Source organism: Aptenodytes patagonicus, chromosome 1 (genome assembly GCF_965638725.1).
Source record: "Aptenodytes patagonicus chromosome 1, bAptPat1.pri.cur, whole genome shotgun sequence".
Lineage (NCBI taxonomy): Eukaryota > Metazoa > Chordata > Aves > Sphenisciformes > Spheniscidae > Aptenodytes > Aptenodytes patagonicus.
In genome coordinates this window covers 143,126,033-143,152,715 of record NC_134949.1, presented here as the reverse complement: position 1 = coordinate 143,152,715, position 26,683 = coordinate 143,126,033, and the positions used below count along the sequence as shown (strand labels likewise).

The 26,683-nt window shown below is 40.8% G+C and overlaps 1 protein-coding gene and 1 pseudogene across 3 annotated transcripts in view; both read left to right on the top strand.

The window, feature by feature from the left end:
• Positions 1–26,683, top strand: part of FRMPD4 (FERM and PDZ domain containing 4) — a 325,375-nt gene that overhangs the window by 102,370 nt on the left and 196,322 nt on the right. The window lies entirely within an intron of this gene.
• LOC143155976 (U6 spliceosomal RNA) lies at positions 11,028–11,122 on the top strand (annotated as a pseudogene).

Here is a 26,683-nt window from a genome sequence, read left to right as displayed (position 1 = left end):
TTGATTATGATTCAGTCAGTCTTCTGTGAGTCTACTTTACTAACTTTTCAAGAGTCTGGAGCTGGAAGCTTCTAGTCAGAAAGATACTCATAGGTGTACTGGAATTCCAGACCTCTGGGGCCAGGGTGCTGTGCCGGAGGGCGGGTTAGCACGGTGTGTTTAAAAAGGTGATGCGCAGCCCCCCCGCATCTCCAGCCGGGTTCCTCTCTTTTCCTTACCTGCCTGGTGGTGGCGGCGGTGCCCTGCCTTACACCCCTCTTCTCCACATTCTTTCATTTTTGCAGGTATTAAGTGCTTTTCCAGTAAAACGAGGTGGAAACTACAGAGGAGTTAAGTATGTTTAGCGATACAGAAATTCTGCAAAGGTTGGGGGACAGGTGTCAAAGCAGGAACCAGGCTTTGCTTGCAGTGAAAAGAAGTCGTTCTCGCGCGTGCGGAAGACTTGTTCCCTCTTGCTGTCTGTGCCCTTCTCCTCTCTCTCCAGCTGGGGATGGGATGCACGAAATGAGCTGGAAAGCTTTTGTTTAACAAGGTGGAAGTGCCTGGTAACTTCCTGCTGAATTCTCACCACCTAAGTAGATGAGTTGCTAGTTAAAATATGTAATGAAAATAAGATCTAATGTAACAGAAGACTAAACCATAGTCCTTAAAGATACGGAACTTTGCCTTATGTCACATAATACTTGATACAGTAGTAAAATACTTGATAAAGTAATAGGATATTACTTAGCTGTATAATTATAACAACAAAATGGGCACTGACAAGCAAGGTTTCTGGAGGACTATTCTGTTCCATGTCCTAATCCAAAGGACTCTTCAGTATACTGTTTAAATCATTGCAAGGAAGATAGCAGAGTCAGAAATTACTGTGCAATGGAAAACAAAAATAAGTATCTTGAGATGATGTGGATACAAGCTGGGGTTCTGTAAGAGGAAAAGTGAGGAGTGCATGAGGGACTGGCAGTGAATAACAAACTTATGCAAGAACCGCCTAATGCAGTAATTTTTTTATAAACCTGGGAATTAAAGATTAGATATATAAGCATTTTCTGCTGATCTTTTATTTAAGTCAAAACCATTTGGAATTCACAACTCTATAGGTTTTTATGTGAAACCTTACTTTAGATTTGGTAGCTGTAGTGATGGATTTGGGTTTGACGTAGCTTTAGGACAAATGGGTGAAATAAGTCCACGTCAAGAAATATGTCTGCCTGTGTCCTTCTGACATGAAATTATTGTACCTTTGTGGCTTGACTTGGACTGACTCGGTCTGTTCTGTTTAGAAAAGAAGAAGGTAGGATGTGCTAGGAAATAAAGCATTGGTCCAATTGAATGGTTTATTCTCAATTTATTGTAGACACATTTGTAAAATTAATTCCTTCAGTGTCCTAGAGTTAGGTTCCTGGAAGCTTCCCGGTGGTTGTGCTCATATATGAAGAAAACCTTAGCTTTCATAGTTTTGTGGCTCATCTGAGCTACTAAAGGCATGGTAACAAGGATGTACTTCGTTATTTTGCTCAGCCTTGTATGTAGTAGCATTCAGTCAGACCCCTCTATTTCTGTCTCAGTCAGTTGAGGATTATAATGGCCGTATAGCTGATGAGTGTTGTAACTGGTACATTGATGAGAGTGATTTGATGCTATTTGGTCTATCTGAACCTTTCCTACAACACTGAGGCAGTATCTTTTAGTTTTTTTCCTGTGAAAATTTCAGCCTGTGAGGATATTGTCAAAATGGTGGGGAGGAGGAATATTGTGCTTCCCCTGCCTCATATGCGTTGTATAAAGTGGAAGGTGCGATATCCTGGATGAACTATGCTGGACTAATGCTTGTTTCTTTTCGGCATTTTCTACATCCCTAATCTTCATGGCCATTTTTAGATGATGGTAACCTATGAAATCAATCATCAAAATCCAAAGCATGGACTGTGATGGATTCTGTCCTTGCAGTGCTCCGGTATGAGCTGTCTTGAATTCAGTATTGTGTGAGCAGATGGTTACAACTTACCTTTCTGGTGCTGTCTTAATAGTACAAAATTCTTGTATTATAAAAGAAGAATGAAATAGCATTTGCTACATTTGGCTCAGGTCAGCTGCCCCGGCTGTTTCCTTGTTCCCATTCATGAGTTGGATTAGAGGGAAGAAGTGGCTGGGAGAGGTGGTTTTCTCTGCAGAGCAGACTGAAGAGCGAGGAGCAACACAGGGGCAGCGTGGTGCCCATGTGCACGATTCCTCTTGACATTAATGGCCCTTACGAATATAAAGTGAGGCTAGCATGCAGTGATTACGCATGAAGAGCCAAATTATTATTGTTAATGATGATGTGTATATGTTTCAGCGAAGGCTGGATTGCATCTAATGGGTTTTGTTTTCAATTCCTTTGTTCAATGTGAGGTACTTCTGGCTCCTGAGTTCTTGTTTTAAATAGGATTCCTATCTTCTGCTGTCTGTGAAACATTATTCCTGGTTTCTCTCCATTGATTTATGGACTTCTATTTCTGCTGTTCCTTTTTTTTTTTTTTTTTTTGTTCTTCAACTGTCAAAATAAGTGTCATATTTTCACATATATAACTTGCACCATATATAACCTATGTAAACTATGAGGGAAGGCAATACATTGAGGGAGCAGTTGGCAAGTAATGGTGGATTGAAAGCAAGGGAACTTGGGATTTTAGAGGAGGGAGGGGAGGGGAGGAAAAGCATTCCTGCTGCTGGGGCTGAGCGTTCCCAGGTGGTTGGGGAGGTGTGACCATGGTGAGGGGGCTGCGCTGGGAGGGGTGCAGCTGGGAGGAAGGATTTTGAGCTCTCATTCAGGTAATAATGTCCTGGATGGCATGCACACTTGTACTGGGTTCACCAGGTGCAGTGAAGGAAGGTCTCTTAGGAGTGGTGAGACGTGTTGTCTGCCAGTTCTGAGTTCTGTTTTATTGGCATATGGTGTGGTTTCACCATATATATGATGTGGTTTAGATGTATACTGCTGACGAGAGAAATGGCCAAGCTCTTTCTCCTCCTCCTCCCTAGCTCCTGGCTGTGTTTCCTTGGATGAGTTTGTTGATTCAGTAGAAAGCTACTCCATCTCCCACCCTCCCTGACCCCATGCACCCCATGCTGACACCCTGACTCTCCTTCATTCAGTTATGGCATGGATGTGTGATTGCTAAATGCCGCGCAAGGGAGGGCTGCCCAAAGGGACTGTCCCTTTTGGTGGCTTTCTGAGTTGGGTAAAATTAAACACACGAGTCTGTGCCCTCAGCCTCTGACTTGGGTACAACACACTGCTGTGTCTATGTTCATTGCAAGGAGGGCATCCAGTAATCAGGCGAGATCTCAGATGAGGAGTGGAAATCTGCCTGATGCCTGTCAAAAAGGTTTGTGAAACGGGTATAACCGTCACTGTTCCTCTATGCCTAGGAAAGCTCTTCAGGCCACTCAGGAAAACAGTTTGCAGGTCCGCTTCACTGAGGAGTGACAGGCCTTATTTATGCACTTCCTACCCTTCTGTTCCTCTCTGGGTTCCTGTATTCAGCAGTCCAGCCTGAGATACCCTCTGGGATGCTTCCCACCCCGCCTTCTGATGATGTTAATGGTGAAACCGCATGACAGGTGATGTTTGGATGTTAGCTTGCTCATGGCAAAGAAAAGACTGTAAGCAGCCAAGCTTAAAACAACTGCCATTTAAAAAAGAAGAAAAAAAAAAAAAAACATCTGAGCGTTCAATCTGGAGACAAAGATTTAGCTGTTACATTAAAAGAGTCTTGCTGCAGAAAACTAAAAAAATTAAAGAAAAGTTTTGGTGGTCTTGGTGAGTCTTCCCCATGGACAGAGCCCCGATATGCTAATCGCCATGGAAATGAAATTTGTTAGAAGTGCTCTTGGTGAATCTGAATGGTGTGTTGTTCAACTTGTTGAGTGGAGCTTTCAAATAAGAAAATAACCAAAATAGTTTACCAAAAGGAAAAAATAAGGGGGAATTAGTCCTATGTCCCAGGGAGGCTTCGTAAAGGATACCCTTCTTTTTTTCCCAACTAAAAGAAATAAGAGATGGGCATTTTGAACAGAAGGGGCATTTTAACATTTTATTGTTACTTGTTTATTTAACTTCAGTGTATGTCTCCTAACAAATCAAGGGAGGAGCCATGTTGTGAGTTAAACTGAAAACTTAATCTCAAGATCAGACATGGGAGTAAACCCAGAGGGATTTGTTCCCCAAGGCATTTCAGAGCAACTCCATTGAGTTAATTTCATTTATTTCCACTTTTTCAAAGCGCTTCATTTAGAAATTAAGTGAGGTTTAACTCTGACAACTCTAGTTTTGTGTAGTCATCACTAGTTTATCAAGCGTGGACAGTACTTTCTAAAAGATTTTTATCACAGCTTTAATAAATGATTTCAAGCTATGTTTTTGTTCTCTTTACTGTCTCAAGACTGAGAGGTTTCCAGTGGCCTTCAGGCAACTGCTTAATTTACCTAAAGCACGTTATGGTATTGAAAAAGCGATCTCCATCTCTGTGAAAGGAGGTACAGATTAAAAGCTAGGAATAGCTGTCACAGCAGTTGGTTTGTGCTGATACTTTATTCTGGCAACCACCAGCTTTCTGACAACATTTAGTATTTGCAGCTGTTCTTAATAGGGCATTAGTTTATATGCCTTCAGTAAAGATTTCTTTTCTTTAGTTGTAGTGGAAGGAGAGATGTTACATTGCATTTGTTTGTTCTTTCGGTTATTTCTTGGTTATGCTAAAAGATGTGCAGGCAGCGCAGGAGGGAAGGATATCCGGAACAGAACTGGGTGGGAAAGCAGAGAGACTGCAAACTCAGGGAAGAGCATCCCGGTTTGGTCCATGGGGCACAGGGAGATAATTATGGCAGGAAGAGAGAGGTGTGAGACTGAAAGTATGTCAGATTAGGAGCGCCTTTGGGGTAAGGAGAAGCAGAAGGTTGCATGCATCTGCTCATGATGCATACAGTTTGGCTTTTACCCACGTATCTTAAAGGTTTTTTTCGACAGAGTCACTTTCAAAATGCTAAGTAACTTTAAAAACAACCACCCTTTTTTTTCCTTTTCCTTCTGAAACGTACTTTGCAACTCTTGAGTTTCTTCTAGGTATACTGTTGGCAGAATGTGAATCCTGAGCCTTTAAATCTGCCGCGCAGGCCTCTTACAGCATGAGGGGAAGAAGCAATTTTGGTCATCTTGGGGAGCCAAGTGTTAGAAAGAAGCTTGATATATTGTTTCTTTGTATCAAAACTGTTTGTTAGGCAACAGTACAATAGTGGAGACCAGGAGCTGAGTTCCAGCTTCAGGTCTGGGAGGTGAGTGCTGTCTGTAGGTTAGTGACAAAACAGCCAAAAAAAGAATTACCTTGCATGATCAGTCCAAGAGTCTGTTAATTTATTGGCTTGGCAATGGTTGCATAGAGCTGCTACATGGGTGGGATGAAATTGCTTTAGTTTCTAGGGAAGGGTGAGAAATCTTTGTTGTAAATAAAAGGCAAAGGGGAACCTAGAAACACAGTTAAAGCTCTGTTAAAAAGAGGCAGAAGCATAGATTTTCTGCCTTGCTTCCGAAAGAAAGATGAGGTGTGATCTAGTTGGAGTGATGACATTTAATTAAAATTGAACATTCATGAGAAGCAAAGGTATGATTCCCTCCCCCCCCCCACCTAGATTTTCAGGTAGGAGCATACGTATGGTCATTGAAGCCTTCTTGCAAAGCTTTCCAGCATTTGGATTCAAATCAGTGCTGGTTGCAGTTCTCATTATTTTCTGTCAGAAGGTACAATAATGAGACTCATAATAAAAAGGAAGGGGAAAAGATACAGGATAATATCACACAGTTATGCAGCAAAGATGGTACTTGACTTTTTTGTTGGATTTTTTTTTTTTCCTAATTGATGTAATAATGTATTCAGTGAATGTTGTGAGTTCAGGATTGATGAACAAAATATTGGCAACTACAGAGGTCGACCCCACTTCTGAATCACTTTCAGGAATGACTATTTGTTTTGTTCTCAAGTGACCGTTTGGTTCACCAAGTTAACATCTTCTGCCTGGTGTAATTGCAGGAATGCCCCAAGGAAATGACGCTATACCTTTCCTAAGCAATAGCAGAGCTGGCTTACGATACGTGAATAAGATGCTCTTAAGTCCACCCACACTCACAGTATTAAAACGCCAAGCAGGGTTTGGACTTAAATACTCGCTCTCATTTTTTATCTTAGTTGTATAGTTATGGTCTTAGAGAGTTAGTAAAGTTAGCGATGAACGTTTTATGGAAAAAAACCCCTATTGTATTTCAGAAGTTATGCTTGACTAATCTAAATCCAGTATTACCAGGCAGGCAGGAGGCAAATGCTGATTCACTTATCTCACATGCTCTGAGATTGTAATGAGTCAAAGGATACATACACCCCAAGTCCCCCTGTCCCGAACCTCCCAGCTGTGCTTAATCTTGAAGATCAGTGGATTACTCAATTGCCTTTTTATTGGCAAAGATTAGTTTAAAAAGCCTCAAGAAGCCACCTTCTTGACCCAGCAAAGTTTGAAGCTGGCTTCAGAGCGGATCCTCCAGATGGAAGCAAATGGGTCACTGTTCCTGTGTCTTGGACTCAAGGGACGCTTATTTCTTGAGTTAGTGTTGTGCTGGGATAGCTGTCGAAATCGGGCTAGGAAAGGTTTCCTACCACTGTTTTACATGCCTGCAAGTGATAGGGAGTTTGCTTCTGCTTGTGTGAATTCCAGGTCCTGATCGGTTTATTTTCTGTATTTTTGTTTGAAGGATAACATCAGGATTGAAACTTTCTGTTACTACTAACTAAAAGTGTAATTAATATAGGCCTAATGCTTTGACGGGGGAAAAAAATCCCCAAACCAGATGCTGGTGTTAATTGGCCACTGAATCGCTTCAAATCATTCATTAGCCTGTAGGTACATTGTTCCGAATCACCTGCAGTTTCATTTCAGTTGGAAAGTGATAAGATAATCTTCTTTTAATTAAGGTGACATTATAAATTAACCTGTCAATAAATGGCATTAACTTTTTCAGCAGTGCAGTTACAAGTGGATGGATTCGTAGCACTGCTCTTTAGCCAAAAGAGAAATATCGGATCCAGTGCTGAGTTGTTAAATACTAATGAATAATTTATTTAATGAATTTTGTCTTCCTCTTTTTGCGGTGTGACTGGCAGAACACCAGCCTTCTCCAAGTGTTCCATTGTTCAGAATTGCTCCGATTTTTGGGGCCTTACTGCTTCGATTTGCTGCCCAGGTTGCTAACTCCTTTGCCGTATTCTGGACTAGATAAGTACCTTATCTGTTAACTTTCCTGATCTGGCTGGGAACCATTTTTGTATTATAGATTTTGGTGGGAATGCGTATTGGTAATTAGTTTTTAAATTCAGTTTCTGTGGAAGCTTAGCATGTGTGTTCTTCTGTAAACCTAATTGTGTAAATGATCATGAAAGTGAATGCGTGGTGGCTCAGACATCAAAGTGAATTAAAAATATGTCAAACTGCAGAAATATTTTATACTATATATGGTTGGATTCGGGTTATTATTCTCTTTTACAAGATTAATAGGACTTTTGGAAGAAAAGTGAACTGCCTCAAAAGCATTACTGGAAGAAAATTGGCTTTCAATGCAGATCTAGTGTAAAGAAATATATAATAAAATTCTTTCCAAGACTCATAAACGCTTGTACTAGAGGAGTCAAAGCTGTAGGTCCAGCTATTTATTACTGAACTGTTGATTGATGAAGCAGCTCTCTTCAGAAGATGCTCTGCATGTGTAGTATCTTTTGACCAGATTTAAAACCAAACCAAAACAAAACAAACGCTATGAGGTATTCTGGTGTACTGTGCTGCAGTGAAAATGAAATTCAGAGTCCATGGAAGGGGGGGCTGTACTGGGATGGGGCTTTTGCTGCAAGTGTTGCTGAGATCTGAAGAGGTAATCCTGAGGCGTATATGGAGTTGGTGAGCGTCATCGCTGCTCTTGTTCATGGGCTGCTGCTGCATTTTAAGCCCGTGTGCTCCTGCTGCTGGCTTGCCCCATGCCCTGCAGTAATCTGGTTTGCAGGAAGCCACTTGACATTTTAAGAATTTGTTTTGTGCTTATTTTTCTCTTTGTCTGTCATCTTCTGACGTTTACACAGGATTTAAAATTGTGATAGCACTGTCCTTACATCTTACTACATCATCTGCTTCTTGAAGGCTACCAAATCTGCTTCTCTTGGAAGAGATTTGTTGCATCTTTTTCTCTCCTGCCCTCTAGCAGACAGTTAAGTTTGGGGGTTGTTACTGAGGTCTGAGGAGATGTTTTTCCTTTTGAAGTGTGGAAGAGAGAGGCACATGCAGGAGCTCATGTATAGACTTGGACAGAGGCAGGAGAAAAAGGGCTTTGGTATTCATTGCTGGACCTCTGCTGGGAGCAGTTGTGGGACCGAAGTTAAAATATTTCAAGTGCAAATGTGGTTTCCTTTAGTCCTCGAACACAGATTGTTTGGCTTACCTGGTCTGTCACAGACAATAGCTTTTAACTGGTCTTTAAAATCAATTGGTGCAGTAATGTTTATGGCACACTGGCTTTTACTGAAAGTCTCTGTCCTGTAGGAAACCAGGACCCAGGTCCTGAACGTACGTGCTTTGAGCATCAATTATTTGATAGCTGGCCTTTTTCCTGCTAACTATTTCCATGACGTTGTATGTGGTATTACCCACAGGCATATTGGGATGCTGAAGTGGAATTCTTTTTAATTACTATTTTTGATTGATTTGAGAGGGCATGGGGGGGTATGAGGATTTACTAGTGAAGATTAAAAAAAAAACAAACCAAAACAAACCAGAAAAACCCAAGCCACAAAGATCTGAACACTGTGATTCAGTTGCATTTATTCTTCCTTTGCAAAATATAATAATTACTTTTTAATTCTTATTTCCTGTCTGAATAATTGCATTTTGTACTCCAATGTGTGTTCTTCTGAATTATTATCTTCTTGAGCAGGAAGTCCATTAACTGCATTTCTTCTTCTGCACCCTTCATAGTAACATAAATCTCCTGTTCCCTACTTCTTGTATGTTCCCCCACAGTTCGTACATTTTAGCAGCGCTTTGAGCTCCCACTTTGTCTTGCCTGAGTTCACTATAGGTACCAAAGGCTGTTGATTTTTCTGTCAGTTGGCAGTTTCACCTATTTTAAGGAAGACTAAGCAAATTCTATGTTACTGTATAATACTGTAGCGGTGAGAGCAGGAGAAGAACTAATATTGCTCAGGGACTTCCAAAGGATCTGTAGCCTTGAAGAAAATGTGGAGAAAAGGTGGATTAAATAAAAGAAATATTTATTTTTTTACATTTCTAGCGGTGGTGTGACTCACTAGGAGGCAAGAAAAGAAGTTGATTTTCCTTCAGCCTCTTGCAGAGGCTGTGTATACACTTTGCTTAGGTTGTTGAAAGGTAAGTAGAGAATTAAAGGTTGGCCAGTGTGGGGTTTCATCCTAAGTGGAGAAAGCTGCTCTCAGCTCAAAGAAACAGACAGCAGGCTGTCTTCTCAGGGAGGCATGGGGGAAATATTCCAGTAGGTTTTGTGCTCAGAAGGGAGCAAACCTGGCTGCCCAGTGCTGGGGTAGTCTGAACATCAGAAAATGCTTCTCTTGAGAGAGTGGTCTTTTCTCCCTCTCTGGCAAAAAGATATTCTCATTAATTTAAATTAGCACCATTTTAGCATCAGAAAAGAAAAGAAGTTCACACTTGGTTTTGGCACTTGCAAATATGAGTGCAAAACTATTTTCTTAGCATCAGGCACCGTTTTACATGCTGTGTGGAGAGGGAGCTGTGTGCTGGTCTGCCGTCAGCCCCCTTCTCATCTGTCTGTTGCTATCAACAGGCCAATTGTAGGAGTCTCCACTTCTGATTTTATTTTTCAAGTGTTCAGCTTGTCTGGCCTACCTGTTAGGCATTTTAATCTTGAAAACCAAAATCTTTTGAGCAGGAGAGCTTAGGTGTACTTTGAACTGCGTATGCCTAAATGAAGGTCTGTGCCTCTGGTGGATGGATGTGTTTTGGCCACTTGAGATTGATTTAGCTGCCAGCCTGGAGTTACTAAATGAATGGAAATTCTCTGAAAGAGAGACAGCGCCAACAGGCAAGCGCCTGTTCTGAGCTTGCTCATTATGCCAGACAACAAAAATGTTGTGAAGCTGCATAACACTTGCATTGTGATTAGTTGCATCACTTATTCATGTTCTGCAAAATAAACACATTTAGATGGCCGACCATGACAAGCATTTCAAGAAGTAATGGTCTTTAAGTGTCAGCAAAGACATAATTAAACTGAATATTGAAAAGAGCTTCACAGCTGTGAGTACAGTTAATGAAATGGGTTCTCAGAAAAGCCAGCGATGTTCCACACCAGCTTTCAGTCCTATGTTTTTGGGTGCAAGAAGAGTGTAATTAATACCCTACTGAAGGTGGTGGAGACCAGCCTTCTGAACCTCGATGTGGACAGTAACCATCCATTAACCTGCTGCCTCTGAAGCCTTTTGTGGAGCTGCTGTGCTGTAACCCTGCTGGGGATGGGGACGGGGTGGGTTAATTCACAAGGTGAGATGATTTTGTCATTTATAGGAAGAAGGATTGCTAATAGGAAGTTGGTGATGGTGTGTTCAGCAGTGACATAGTGCACAGTGGCGCGGCAGTCACGGTACAAATCTTTGGGCTGTTCCTTAATATGAGGAAATGTAATTTTCCACAAGAAGAAATTTCATGCTACTGTGTTTTAGCTATGAATACCTCGGTCTTCAGAGCATTCACCGTGAGAGCCTATAATGTTTTAGCCATAGTTACATACCTTAATTGCTTGATCTCCTGGTTTTACAAACACTGGTCTTGTGGCAGCAAATTGATCAAACTCTGAGGTTTCACTTTCTGCATGGTGGTTAAGCTGATAGAGTGAGCTACGGACAGGCTGCTGTCATCTGAGCAGATCTGCTAATTTGGGGTTGTTGGAAAGGGACAGGAGACATCCAATGGATGGCAGCACACATAGTAAAATTGGAACGATACGGAGAACATTAGCATGGTCACTGCACAAGGATGACAGGCAAATTTGTTCCATATTTTAGGGAAGATGTCACGGCACCAAGCCTGTCAGAGTTCAAGGACCGTCTGGACGATGCTCTTAGTCATATGGTTTAGTGTTAGGTAGTCCTCGATGATCCTTATGGGTCCCTTCCAACCCAAGATATTCTATGATTCTTATGAACAGGGAAGGGGAAAAGAGAAAAAAGTCAAGCTGGCAGAGAGTAAAGTACAAGGAAACCACAAAGTAAAATGGAAAAGAAGAAATCACATAGCAAAAGGAGAGGTTGGAAAGGCTAGCAGAAGTGATGATACTAAGATATTAAATAAAGAAGGAAATTAAAGGTGAAGAGGAATGCAAATAAGTGAAAATCAGAGAACCCAATTGGGAGATGAGGAGGGGAAGAAGGCAGTGATTTAATAGTGGTACACTTTATTTAAAAAAAAAAAAAAAAAAAGTAGCAGTGATAAAGAGCATCTATTTATAACGGCGGTGCAAACATGCAAAACCCGCTATTGAGAAAATTTCTGATATGCATATTAGCAGATGCTTCACTTGGAGTGCTTTATGAAAGCCATAGGCTTACTGTGTCTTATTTACTGGCCCTTCCTTTTTAAAGATAGCTTGGGGACAGTGGTCTGGCAAGGTGAGGATGACAGACTTGGAAACCCTCTCTCCCATTCTGTATTACTACTAATGTACAGGTAAGCTGGTAGTCTAGAGTGGTACCGAACCTTTACCGTTAGATGCAAGATGGATGCTAAGTAAGTCTCTGTGCTTAAATCCCTTTGAGTGGCTTCATCCCCCCACTCCTCCCAAGTGGGACGTTTATAACCACTTTTGTTTTGATAGAAATTTTGGCTGTTATTTTGTTTTTTTCAGACTCCAAAGCCTGACATTGTTAGGCTTTTCTCCAGAAGGATGACCAGAAAAACTTGAGTTACAAATAAAGAAAGGTTACATTTTGCTATGTAAACTATGTATGCAATTAAAAAAAAAAAAAAAAAAGTGGCCAGAGGGAGAAGAGCCATGTCTTTGGATACTCACGGTAAAGTAGAAAATCCTGACTTGTGTGAGTTATCGTAGCTCCACTGCTGGCATCTTTATGAATCAGCAACATAGGAAACAAGTCTGTCGTATCTTTTACTTTTCAGTTGATTTCTAACTCCTTACACCCAACTTCTCATCTCTGTTGGACTCTTACCTTCAGTAAAGTGAAGAAATAGAGTGAATGCATTATTGTCTTGAGGAATTATGATGCTTCCAAGGTAGTGTGTGATTTGGATAGTTGTACAGTGGTAGAGTAACTTTCTGACCAGTCCTATTTATTGCTAGGAAAAAGCACTTGAAAGTTAAAATCTCTGGTGTTTCAGAGAGTAAGATGTCTAAGTGCTGTTGAAATTCAGTGGGATTTTGGTGACTAGGTTAGTTTTTGAAATGTCTGGTCCTTAGACTCATAAACAGAGCTGTAAATGTCCCCTTGCAGTCCTTTGTTTTGCTTTGGTTTGTGCTGTCACCCAGTCTCCTCTTCATGTTTTTGAACAATCACCCTATAGTAAATCAGACCTAAATAGACGTATACCCCTAGATAGAGAACCTCTACTGGCTGTATGGGAATTAATGTAGATTAATATAGACTAACAAAATGGTGAGCTTAGTTTTCTCTGCTAGTTTAGGTTATACTTTGTATTGCCTTTTGAAGAAGCGCTTTCCAAGATCACCTCTTCGGAGAAGTCTTTGTGTCAGTCCTTTCTGTTTACATTTGGTAGAGCATTCACTCAGTTAAGTGCTGATTTGGTGATCTTCTAGTAACAAATTTCTCTTTGTACAATTCATATTTTGGGGGTATTCCTCTGCAGCATGAGAATTGGTTGGTTGTTTCCCCCCCCAGCTAGCTATATATTTTGTCAAGATTTCCTATGAACCATCAGTACGTATGTCCTTGAAGTTGAGTTTGTTTTCTTGGTAACTGGGTGGCGACTATAGGCAGTCAACATAATCTTTTGAGTTTCTGCAGACAAGCATGCAGCTGCTGCTGCTGCATTGGGTGGAATCCTTGGTTGGTACAAATAGGAAAGTGCAATCTTATTCACGTATTTGTTGGTGCATAGGATGGTACGTGACCCGGAATGAAACTGGGCCATGGCTGGGGCCTTCTGCAGAGAACGAGCACAGCTGCGTGACAGAGATTGAAAGCCCTGAAGTGGCTTGGTCCGTGTTTTACTTCCATTTGAGAGTTAATAGCAGAAAAGAGGACTGACTTAGAGGTTTTAACTCAGTTGGTTCAAGCGGGGTAAATGGAGCTTGGGATAATAGAACAACTGCTGTATTGTGCACATGGGTGGTGCTTCCAGTTTGAGGTCTCTGAATACTGCCTCCTTATTGCACCTCTCTGCTCGTTATGACTAAAGGTAAAGCAGTTGAAAAGAGGAGTTTCCTCAGTAGGCAAAATGGAAAAGTCTCAATCTGAACACAAAACACCTATTACTTTTCCTGGAATTATTCAGCGAGGGACATACTAGAAAGAGGGTAACTTGTTAGCTCAGAATAAAAATGAACAAATCAAATATTGAACTACCAGGTAGTTGACATTCTTTCAGCTCTTAGATTTTTCCTTCCTACACGTGTCTTATCTCATATCTAGACTGTTAATTAAGTTGTATTGCAGTCAGTAGTCTTCAGCAGATCTAATTTCCGTCAGATGGAATGTATGTTCTTCAATCTATCTGTTTTCTACAGATAGGGAAGAAGGGAATGTTTTTATTGTCTGGGGATTTTTTGTTTTTCACTGTTTTTCTTGTTTTATTGGTGGTTTTTTGTGTGGTTTTTTTTCCTCCTGTTGATTTGGGGGGGGGGGGGGGGGCGTGTGTTTGATAAATGGATGCCTTAAGCTTTCACCCAACCTCCATATCAAAAAACCACAAAACCCCCATATTTGAAGAGGCAATAATTAAATTGCAGCAGTCTGTTTTGAATAGGAACAAATAGGGAACTAGCTGATACTGAAAATCAGGTGATTAAATATTGAATGAGCAAAAATCTGAAAGTTGCTCTGCTACCTAGAAAGCCCTTGATGCTCTGTTTCCCCACCAGGTAGGCATTTCCTTAAAAGAGTGTTGGAGGTACAGTGCACATGGAATCAGCAACTCTGCCTATACTGAAGGAAGATATTTTAATTCTTCATTGCAAGTATGAACTGCAATCAATAAAACAGGGGGGGGGGGGGAAAAAGATACCAAATGAAAGTACTGGAGGATTGGTTCAGCAAACACTTATCCATATGATTATCTTAGGTGTAACTAGTTAAGCATATGAGCCTTTGCCAACATCAGCATGTATTGCATCAAAACTCAGGATGAAGCCAGAAGGTAGAAAAATTAAATCTTGGTTCATGCAAGAATACCTGCTAGTTTATTACTCTGCCTTTCAATCTGAAAATGTTATATTTGTGTTTATAATTTATAATTAATACAATTCTCTGGAGGGCATTACTTTGTCATAGCTTAAATTTCCAAAATTTAAGCTTAAATTTACAATTTTTCTGTAATACAGTTGCCATGTCTTTGTCTTCCTCTGGAGATGCTCTTATTGCAGATTCCACTGGGGATTAAACAGAAAGAAATGACGTTCCTTGTCTTTATTTCCAAAAAAGGTGGATTGCCATCTTTACATGATGTTATCTTCTTTTCTCCGCTAAAAAGGTAAGTAGATAACAGAATGGCATCAACAACAGTAGATAGAATAGAAAGACTCTGAAAAAAACTTCCATAATATTTTCTTTTTAGCATCTTACTCCACTGCTGAATGTTTTCAAAAACAAAGTTGGTTGGAGTTGTGTGTCTTCCTACTCTTTCTAAATTACCACCAGTCTTGCTTGATAAACTTTAAGGATCACCAAGAATTTAAGCAGAATAATTTTGTCACACGGGATGCTGTCAGTTTGGCATATCAGCCCATAAAGCCCCTGACGACTTCCATGATAACTCCTCAACACAACGTGCCCAGTTGTGTTGCAGCTATTAAGAAAATCTCGTTTCCAGCAGCGTGAGACCTTTCTGAAACTCCTGCTGTGCTTTGTGGGGTTATGTCAGGGGGGATCCCTTCTCTGGGGCCCCGAGCGATCGGGGAGATCGATCCAGGACAGTCAGTGGAGACATGTGGTGTATACCCAGCCCCCCTGAACCAAATGGTCAGACACTCCAGAAAATTCCTGGGGTCAATCCTGCAGCATAAGTGGTGATAAAGAGGTGGTGTTTTAGTAAGGACATGGTGATAGAATGAGAAATACGGTGTTAAGAGGAGTGAATATTAGGTATATAGTGAAAAGAGTAAAAGGAAACAAATAAATGGAAAAAGCGAGGAAGATACAGAAGCCATCAAGATGAGTTATATTTTTAAGGCTTCATTTTATTGAACTTTTATTATTTTAACGAAGATGATGGTGAAAGGTATTGACATAGATAGTGCTTTTCTCAAACTCAATATTTCTAAGAGATTTTCATTTAGAATGGCAGCATCTCTGTCCCGTTACTTGTAACAGGCATTTTTATTATGACTAGGAAACCGTATTTTTAAAAGAGTAACTTTTTCCTTCCTTGCTGTCTTGGAATGGAAGATCTTTGCAACAGAGACTTATTTCCTACCGCTGTAGAAGGCGATTACTGTGTGGAGAATGCTCCTGAAATATAAATAATGTATCGATAGGAACTGTAGAACCGTGTAGGTGGAGGACTAGAAAAACTGAACATTTGCCAGGCTCTTTTATTATTTATCAGAGCTGGTGAAATCTAGTTGTCACAGCCCAAGATACTCAAAGATCTCAGTAAAAGCCATTCTTTTTGTAAGTCATGTTTCTTTAACCAAAAATTGCAGTTGCACTAGTAATGTTCTTTAAAGGGTTGCAGGCTGTAGGAAGTTGGCTATTGTTTTGTAGTTTGTTTTTTGTTTCTTGTTTGTTTGGGGTTTTTTAAATAGATTTTAACCCATAAATTTTTGCTGACAAGTTCAGAAATTATAAATTTTTGTCATATGGGGCTCTAATATAATAGACAAAATAACTGTTTTTAATTAAAAACTTGTTTGTATTTTTAATTAAACTACCAGGCTTTCCTCTGAGGACCATAGAGCTAGTTTATAAAATGGACTTACCTTTAGGCACATTTGAAAATCTAAGCCCTTAATGCTTTTGGAAGCCAAAATAGTTTTAAAATCTGGTTGTTAATAACCAGAAAGTTAGCTGTATGCAATATTAGCAGAATATTTTTTTTTTTATGTCAGTATCACATAGGAGCGCTTGGAGTGGCAGGGTTGATTATTTTTTAAATAGCCCCAATTGGGTTATAACGCATGCGTGATATGTAATGTTCCCATAGAGTACCGAACATAAATACAAGTGTACAGATAGCATTTGGCCATAAAAGGAGTGGAATGGTTGCAGGCGTGTTGACACACGCCAGTGAGAAGAAAGAGAGCCCTGTAATAAAATCTCATTGAGGATGCAAAGAGTATGTTTCAGCATTAGGCATTCTCCTCATGTTTCACATAAATGCATCCTCCTCTCACGAGAGGATGAACAGTGCATTTGGACCGGCTCATTCAAGTTGAATGTTGGTAAAAGAAGAGTCTTGAGCAAACACTGAACAGCCTGGCATTTTTTAAAGACAGGAGAAAGGTTAAGCTGTCTGCTGTTTAAACTGCTGGTTATTGGATATTTATTTGCTGACCGTGTGTATTGAAGGTGGTGAAAACATCATTGGCAAGATTTCGGATGGCTGCGTAGCACAGGTCAGGATTATATTAAACCGAGGCTGTTTTTACAGTAAAGTTTAGATCTTCATCAGTGACTTAGTATGTTGTTTTTATATCTGAGGATAGTTAGATTGTATTTTGCTGGAAGATAAAAGAGGGGTAGGATGTGCCTTCTCCTTATCCTTTCCCTTTCTCTCTCTGACCGCACTGCAGCTTCAACTTTGCTTAGAGCTATAGTAAATGAGAAACTTCACTAGATACGGCATTTACTAACCAGAATATTTATGAAAAATAATTAAAGATAGACTTCACTATGAACATTTTGTTTCTATTATTTTTGTTCGCTGTTTCAAAAATAACAGAGCCCACTGAACCCAAACTTGCTAATTTTCTCCTTGATGCACTGAGTGGCTGTGTGGAGGGGAGTCTCTTTGGTGAGACTCACTCGCTCTTTGGGTGAAGCACAGTGTCATCTTGCAGTGCCTTAGGCATATTTTAAAAGTGCCACTAGATATAGAAAGAAAGCATCACTTTAAAGAAAGAAAAGGTAAGGCTATATGTGCACACTACATTTAGTCTTGCGTTGCTCTCACAGTGAAGAGTTTTATAAGAACCAAGGAATTTTTATATTATTCTAAATTATTTGCCTGTTTAACTCTCCTACCCTGCAATAGACACACACATGACCACTACTTGTATATATAGCTGAATATCAGAAATAAATGCCTTCACTATTTCAGCAGGGCATCTGTTTAATGGTGTCTTAAACATTAAGGAAAGTCTTTGTGTTATAAATGCTCCTGAAGTTGTTTTTCCTTCTCTGTCTCTGCGTGCGTGCTCTCTCTCTCTCTTTTTTTTTTTTTTAATTTTTTTTATTTTGAAGGTACCCTTTCCAGGGCTTTAATGCTGATTTATTATTTTCATTATTTATTTATTTATTTATTTTCCCCTGTCTTTCCCAGAGATAGGCTAAAATGTCTTGCAAGACAACTGCTTCAATGAAACTTTGTGTTCCTGGATGTGAAGTCTTGCTTGTTTAGTGAAAGTGGTCTGCAATATTTGCTCAAGGGAGCTGTTGCTCTGAGAAAACGTACAAAATAAGAGTGAATTACTTAAAAAATGTGTCTGTATGTATTTCATTTATGTATATAAATATATGCTATAGACTTGGTGTCTAGAGCTGGTTTTGATTTGTCTATGCAAAACAGACATGTAGTTTTTAAATCATAGAATCATAGAATCGTTAAGGTTGGAAAAGACCTCTAAGATCATTGAGTCCAACCATCGACCCAACACCACCATGCCCACTAAACCATGTCCCTAAGCGCCTCATCTACACGTCTTTTAAATACCTCCAGGGATGGGGACTCCACCACTTCCCTGGGCAGCCTGTTCCAATGTTTAACCACTCTTTCAGTAAAGAAATTTTTCCTCACATCCAATCTAAACCTCCCCTGGCGCAACTTGAGGCCATTTCCTCTCGTCCCATCACTTGTTACTTGGGAGAAGAGACCAACACCCACCTCGCTACAACCTCCTTCCAGGTAGTTGTAGAGAGCGATGAGGTCTCCCCTCAGCCTCCTTTTCTCCAGGCTATACAGTCCCAGTTCCCTCAGCCGCTCCTCATAAGACTTGTTCTCCAGACCCTTCACCAGCCTCGTTGTCCTTCTCTGGACACGCTCCAGCACCTCAACGTCCTTCTTGTAGTGAGGGGCCCAAAACTGAACACAGTATTTGAGGTGCGGCCTCACCAGGGCCGAGTACAGGGGCACGATCACTTCCCTACTCCTGCTGGCCACACTAGTTCTGATACAGGCCAGGATGCCATTGGCCTTCTTGGCCACCTGGGCACACTGCCAGCTCATGTTCAGCCGGCTGTCAACCAGCACCCCCAGGTCCTTCTCTGCTGGGCAGCTTTCCAGCCACTCTTCCCCAAGCCTGTAGCGCTGCATGGGGTTGTTGTGGCCGAAGTGCAGGACCCGGCACTTGGCCTTGTTGAACCTCATACCGTTGGCCTCGGCCCATCAATCCAGCCTGTCCAGGTCCCTCTGCAGAGCCTTCCTACCCTCGAGCAGATCAACACTCCCGCCCAACTTGGTGTCATCTGCAAACTTACTGAGGGTGCACTCGATCCCCTCATCCAGATCATTGGCAAAGATATTGAACAAGACCGGCCCCAAAACTGAGCCCTGGGGAACACCGCTCGTGACCAGCCGCCAACTGGATGTAACTCCATTCACCACAACTCTCTGGGCCCGGCCGTCCAGCCAGTTTTTGACCCAGCGCAGAGTCCACCTGTCTAAGCCGTGAGCCGCCAGCTTCTTGAGGAGAATGCTGTGGGAGACGGTGTCAAAGGCCTTGCTGAAGTCCAGGTAGACCACATCCACAGCCTTTCCCTCATCCACTAGGCAGGTCACGTTGTGTAAGTGGCACTGTCTTCAGCTGGCTTAGACGTTCTTCCATGGATATCCTGTATCAGAGACTCCTACAGGAATAACATGAATTCGCATGCAGCTAATCTCGGGGTTGACTGGCTCCATTTGGATGATTTACTGTAGAGATGCTGTAAGCGGTGACATGTTTTGTACATGCTTCCTTGGGCACTTTGAATGCATTAGTGGTGTTAGGTGAGCGGCAGAAACCAAGTGGTCTAGCTGTCATTACTGGTAGTAAACTATGCATTGGATGAATAAACTTTTGAAGCCTATATAGCATTTCAGTACTAGGATGTGGGTGGGTTTGTTGTTTTGTTTTTTTAATAGGAAAAATGGTTTTGCACTTGTGTATGTGTACTGTATGGGCTGCAGTGATACTGGAAATCAGAGTAAGCCTGGAATCATAAGATTGTAAAATGTGCTCCAGAGCTAAATAAATGCTCTCTGCGAGTTTCCCAGGTATCTGTTACATAGGTTTCCGGAAGGTGTGGTTTGACTGTACGATTGCATGAAAGCATTATGTGAGCAGCACATAGCTTGTTCAGTCCCACAAAGATTTGTTCAAATACCCTCCCCTACCACCCCTGCTGCGGCAGCTCGTTGTGAAAACCCTGGATGTTATGTTCAGCTTCCAGTGAAAGAGGCTGCTATGGAAAAAGGCATGACACGAAGCCTACCAAATTATTACGGTCCAAGGGATTGCTTTGTTGCCCCCATAATTGTCAGTTGCTCTGGATTTGACTATATTTGTTGCTTGGTACAGTGGAGAATGACAGGCAACTCTGTAATGTGCCAGTGTTTGAGGAGGGGAAAAAAGTGATGCAAGTTGAGACTTGCACTACTGTCAATACTGGTTGAAAGGCTGAAAGACACTGATGTTTCCTAGGCTGGACAGCCCCCTTCCTGTCCCATACACACAGTGGGGTTTGATTGCATTCAGTTTTATGCTGTCAAATTCATGTCATTTTAGGGGGGGGATGTGTGGTTTTGTTTGGTTGTTGCGTTTGGTGGGGTTTTTTGTTTCTGTTTTGTTTTTTTTTTAATCAGTCCATTTTGTACTCTTCTTTGAAAACTGGGAGTAGAATCCCAGTGTTATCTTAAACATTAATTAACTTTCAGTACCAGAAGATAGCTTCTTGCTCTTCTGAAACCTGATGATTAATGCTTTTGTTTACTTCGGAGCGATATGCTGTTTTTCATGTCACCGCTGAAGTCCCATTCCTTTTCTAAAATGGGTGTTCTTGGCTTTGCACAGGCAAACGTTTCCTTTTCGTTTGCAGAACTGCCGTAGCTTCTTGTCCAGAATCCAAATAGAGAATGGAGTTTAAAATTTGAATTAACCTTAGAACAATACTTAACAATTAAATCTTAACACCGAGTTTCAGTAAGTTAGAGTTATCCCTTTCTTCGGACTGCCTATAAGAAAGACGAAGGTGATGACAGCCCATTTTCCTGCATGTAAACAGGGTGCTTTCAAGAGTGTTAATTAGCTGATTCTTCTGATAAGCTCAGAGGGCTCTAATTCTGAACTAATACAAAACTAACCAGTCAGTGAGCAGCTCTGCATGTCCATCTTTCACTGTTGAACATTGTAAACATTTGTATTCTAGGAGAGCTGTCAGCCAGTTCTCAGTCAATATTTACAGTATTCAACTTTCTCAGAGAAGATACAGAATATCTCTGGGTATATTATAGTGTACACGCCACCTGTGAGTGAGTGCAGCCTTTCATTCGCCAGCAGAGAAACGTCAAAGGGGCTGCGTGGTTATCCCTGCGTAGTTTGTGTGGCGGTAGAAGAGTTAGCCATATATAGAGGATATGTCTGAGCTGTCCCAGAGAAGACCTAAACTGGTACATTAGAAGAGACGGAAAGAAAATCAGAGTTAACATTGTTTTGGGAAGGGTTCATCATTATCTTTTGGGAAATGTAACTTCGCTGCTGATGCCCATGAAATTGTCCGTTTATAGTATCGTGCTTTCACAGCAAGTTTGTATGTTGGTCTTTGTATGCTTATATCGTAAACGCAAGTACCATGTCTCCTGATGGGTGCCCACTGAATGCAAAGGCAGACTCCGAGGAAAAGAGTGCTCTTACACTAAATTCAGTCGGCTGCTTACTCATTTTGCAGATGAGAAGAAACTCTCTCTCTTACTGGGATGTTGAGGATAGCTAGCAACTCAGGTTTTCAGAAGCTCTAGTTCAGGGAAAATACAGGTAACTCTAGAAAAATAATAGGAAATGGTAATTTACAGAATGTTCTTAACATACACTTTTTTCCTAGTTACAATTTAATTCAAGAAGGAAAATATTCCAAATCGAGCTAATAGATGTGGTATTTGAAGTTGCTTTTTCAGTTCAAGCTGTAGTAATTTGGGAAGGTTTCGGTCATTTTTCTACCCATCTGACAGCTGCATAGAAGGGAAAGGCTCAAGGTTGTGCTCATGCTCTGAGAAGGAGTGAGCTCAGCCCTTACTCTTTCTGGTGACTGGTCAGTCAGCTTGGAGGTGGCCGTGAGCTGCCTTATTGCCCAGCTGTTCTCATGGGAACAGTCTCTCTCCGGGGGAAAGAGAGGTCTTTTTAGGGCAAGAGAGGTAGCTCCGTGTCTGAGGACAGCTGCTTCTGCGGAAGAGCCTTGGTGTTTGGCGAAGAGTCTTCCTTTCAGATCCTGAAGAACCATTTCAGACTGTAATTTCCTTTGGATTTAGAGTGTTACTATTACTCTGTAAAGAAAGAACAAGGTCCTTGAATTGACGCAGTCATACTAGACTACTGGATTGTATATTTTGGTTGAGTGTATATATACACACCAGTCAAACTTCATTGAAGAGGATGCTGCAGCTGTTGGAAAATGCTGTGAATGAAATTAAAGTGTAATTATAACTCAATATTTTTTTATATAGAGTTTCTAATAAAAGTGAATGAAAACAGTTCATTGAAGTTCATGCGTTATGTGTATCAAAGGGGTAAGGCTATAGGTGTTGTGGAAAGTAGCAACAGTACAATGAAGTCCTTGCTGCAGATCAGGTTGTCTTGCATCAAATTTTTCTTGGTCTTTGAAAATCTTTCTGCAGTCATGTTTTGTCAGTTTTTTGGTAGACTTTTTCCAAGTCAACGTTTAAGATGCAGAAAATGTAAATGTCGGTTCCATATTAAGGATTAGCTTTGGGCTTGGAGAAGAAAGCATAAAGTTAATTGAAAGGTCATAAATGTGCTTTTCTTGTGTGTGTTTGTGCATATACTTTTAAAAATCTGTTTGTAGAGAAATAAATGTTTAGTTTCTGAAGAAGATTGGGATAAATTTATTATGCTTGTTGACCATCTTAGCTGCAGTCTGTAGGATTCTCCAGTTCTCAATTACTTGAGAAAACTGTTTACACAATTTCAGGAGCTGGCTGGATTGCTTCAGAAACAAAAAAGAGGTGCCATATTCATTGCTAAATGAAAAGAAATTTCTAATAATTTTAGCACCTCATATCAAATACTTAAATAAAAGGAAAAGGAGAACAAGAGAAAGCAATGTTCATTGCAAGAGAGACGGCATTTCATCAAAAGTTTTTGTGGCTGTTTATGGTGCTGTATCTTGGAACAAGTTTGATTTCTCAGTTTCAGTGAGGCTGTATAACATAAAATGCATACCCTGTGAAAAGAGGAGTTTGTTCAAGCCCAGAAATGTGTATAAAATAGTTTTCTTTTTTTCTGTTGCAGTTTTTGATCCCCTGGCACTACATTTTTTTTTTTTTTTTCAAACAAACAAACGAAGCAAAAATCCCAAGCACGTAAAAAGGAAAGGTATTTGAACAATCCAAGAGTTGTAACTTGAATGGTGCATCAAGAGCTTGAAAATAGTTGACAGCATTCTAAGTTTGGTGTTGGCTGCACTTAAATGTGTGTAAATGCTGCTAAACCGTGTAGAGATAGGTCTGTGCAATGGAAGCGTTGGCAGGAGTCCTGGCTGAGCTGCCTGAGGTGCTGGAGGTACCGTGCAAGACCCGTCTGAAAAAAAGTTCTGCGGGAACTCTGCATTCAAACAGTTGCTGTTCAGACCCATCGAAACTCAAGGACTTAGAGTAGCAGCCGCTAACGTACTTATGTACCCTGGTGTCATAAATACTATTGTGCTTTTGAATGAAGATTTAAATATAGAAATTAGCCAAGTGATGATTTCTAAGCTATAAAATACATATGCTGTGTTTACAGAAGTAGTAAGCTAATGCAAAAGCATGTTTTTAGCATTCAGGGGGACTTTTTTCTTCAAAATTGCAGGAGAAATGATGGAAAGAGGCCATAGCTTTTGCTGTAAATCCGAATTTCAGAAATATTTCCATTTTTGCATAATATGATCATGTGAATGAATATAATCTTCGGAGCACAATAATGAATTCACATCTGTCATTTTAGAAAGAAGGTTTCCAAGAGATGTTTTTAGAATATATTTGCTGATAATTAAATATCAAAACTTCTTCAAGCACTTACTACAGTTAAGTTGCCCCAGCCATGGTGAACAAGCGATCCTGGCAGCTCTGAGTCTCATGAGAGCACTGTGCAAGCTCTGACTCGGCAGGACCAGGGGACAGCAATGGTGTGCAGCCCTTCTGCTTCAAAAACCAAGGGATCGGCAGCTGGCCAGAAGCAGAGAACTCTCTTCTGGCTGGGGCAACGGGGATATAGTTCACGGGAGCAGATGGCACTTCCACCAAGGCAGGGGACAGGGAAGGTCCAGCCGTGATGTAGGGCCAGTAAAATAATCTCACATCACCTCCTTCAATCCCCTAGGTCTATAGAATGATCTGAACTGTCATGCTTCTAGTTATTTGTAGTCACTAGAGCATCTCATTGGACTTCAGTGACTTGGTACCATTTAGAGCTGGTATTTCAAGTTTCATAAAGGCAGAGGCAATGCAGAGGTAATGTGAGGGAGCACTTAGTTCATGTGAAAGGGCTTTGCCAAAGAAAACTCCGCTTAACTGTTGTGTGGTGAGGACATTTTAGATTTTGCAAAGTATTTTGAGTATGATGTGCTCTAGATTAGCTAGATTTTAAAAGTTTAGTATGAGGTTAAGGAGTGAAAATTTTATGTATCTTAATTATCAGCCTTCCTATGTTTTTTTCAGAGCTTTTTCATACACTGTTTCCAGGTGCAGTCTGTTTCCACAGATTCATAGTTCGTTACTGGTAGGTGGAAATTTTCCGCTAATAAATGTCATCTTGCTCCTGTTTTAATACTTATTAAAAAAAAGGGGGGAAAAAAGTTTATAGCCTAAGGAGGGACATGGCTTTCATCAGGTGGTGTTCCTTTTAGTCCTGTCTTGGTAACTATGAAATTAATACTGAACAGGTGCTGTGCTCAGAAAACAAATGTTGAACATAATTCTATTTTGAATTAAAGTGGCACCATGCTAGTGTGTATATCATTATTGATATTCTCTGGGGCCCTGTGAAGCACGTATATCAGTGCTCTGGACTGCAAACCCCTTTTCTGGGATACTAGAAAACAGTAATGGGGAATATATGAAAATGATGAAGTGGAAACTGGCTTTTCTTAGTCTTGTAGCCGTGCCTGTTATAAATAGGTAGTGACTATACCAAAGAAATCACTGTTCCGCAAGGTTAAATTTGTGAAAGCTTCAAGGTGTTTTCTTTTTGCTGAAAATCTATTTAAACCAATATTTGAGCAAGTCTGCAAAACTATTATTCGTTCACAGAAAGTTATGGATGTCCAACTGATTCTGAATTGCCCTTGTCATAAGCTTTTCTTTCATCTGGACACCCACTATGTATCGTGAGATTGTGGCTTATTGCCTCCTTCAAAGGATGGATTGAAGCCGTGGTGATAGCTTTGCTGTAAAAACAACAGCCAGCCGTTATGTTCTGCTCTGCTTTTGCAAGGACTTCACGTCGGATTAAATTGCAGATGGTGAGGATAATGGATCCAAGGAAAAGGAGTGGGGGGACTTCTTAATGTATTGGAGCTGAGAGATGACAGAGATGGCAAATATAAAATAAGAAGCAAGATAATGAATCGAAAGAGAGGTTCCTCTCCAAAGGCTGATGGTGTAACCAGATGAAGCCAATACGCATTTGCAACTGAAACTTGTATATTTTATGTCGGTTGTGTTTTGTCTGTCTTCTGGTGCGTTTCCGCTTCAGGTTGCAGGGAAAAAAAAAGTTCTGACTTTCTGAGAGGGTTCTGAAGTCAGCTTCTTCAGAAAGGAATTAGTATCAAGGGATTATTTTTATACACGCATATACACAAACAGACAGACATAGACGTCTTGGTGGTGGGACTGGGAATTATTTTTGGCCCTCTTAATTTTTAAATACTTAATCTGTGAACAAAAGTCTTCTCTGGAGCCAAGTTGGGTTTTTTTATATATTGATGAGCTATACCTCATAACTGGCAGAGCTAAAGTGCAGTTGTTTACATCTCCATGCTCGTATTTCATTTCTGCTCTGAGCCAAAGTGCTGAACCATAACAAATCTACAGTGCAGAACATTTCTTTATAAACATTGAGCACAGTAATTTTGCAAACTGGAATAGAGTTTATTTAACAAAGTGCTGGGGGAAAAAAAAGTAGCAAATTCATCAACCCAGGCCCTTTATTCCCATCCCACTGCAGGGTGACGTTTCCAGGCTCGGCAGAGCGGGGTTCCGGCTCCCCACTTCAGGAGCATGGATTTTACTGAGGATAAAGTTTGGGCATTGACGTGTTAAGCTTGAACAGGCATCTGTTGTTGTAGGCAATGACCACCGACAATCACAGTTCTCCTTCTGTGAACCTGATGCATTGTGTAGACTTTTAAAAGCTGTATTGACAAACATGTAGTGGAGATAATTAGCCTCTGGAGGCTTCATTGAGAGAAAGCAGCTGCCTGGTATTGTAAGGACATAGGGTCCTTTGCAGCAGCAGCAGCAGCGACGTAGGGCTGAGGTTCAATTCCTGTGACACAAAATAAGATGTGTAATTGCATTTTGTTGTATTTTATCAACTACTTGCTGATGGCAATGTGAATTTTTGATAGGCTCTGCAGAGCGTGAGGGAGGATGGACTTTCCCGGTAGTGGTAACGGCGGTATTTGCTGAGGCATCTCTTTGTTAGCTCTGACCCATTAATAATGGTGAGTGATACTTACAAACACGAGCAAAAAGATGTTTTTGGATGGGGAGGGTTTGGTGGGAGGCAGGGAGGGAAAGAAGAAATTGTTTTTCTGTGTGCTGTTGTATCTTCTGAAGAAGGGCAGGATCCGTTTGTGATGTGAAATATGGCAAAAAATGGGCTTCCAGCTTTTAACTAGATTGTTTTTCAGTGTACAGAGTCTGACATGGCTTGTTCTTGTCCATCCATGCACATGAACGCCTCTTTAGAAAAGCATAAAAAAACCCTGTCAGCAGCTGGACTGTTCCAGGGGTCCCGTTTCAG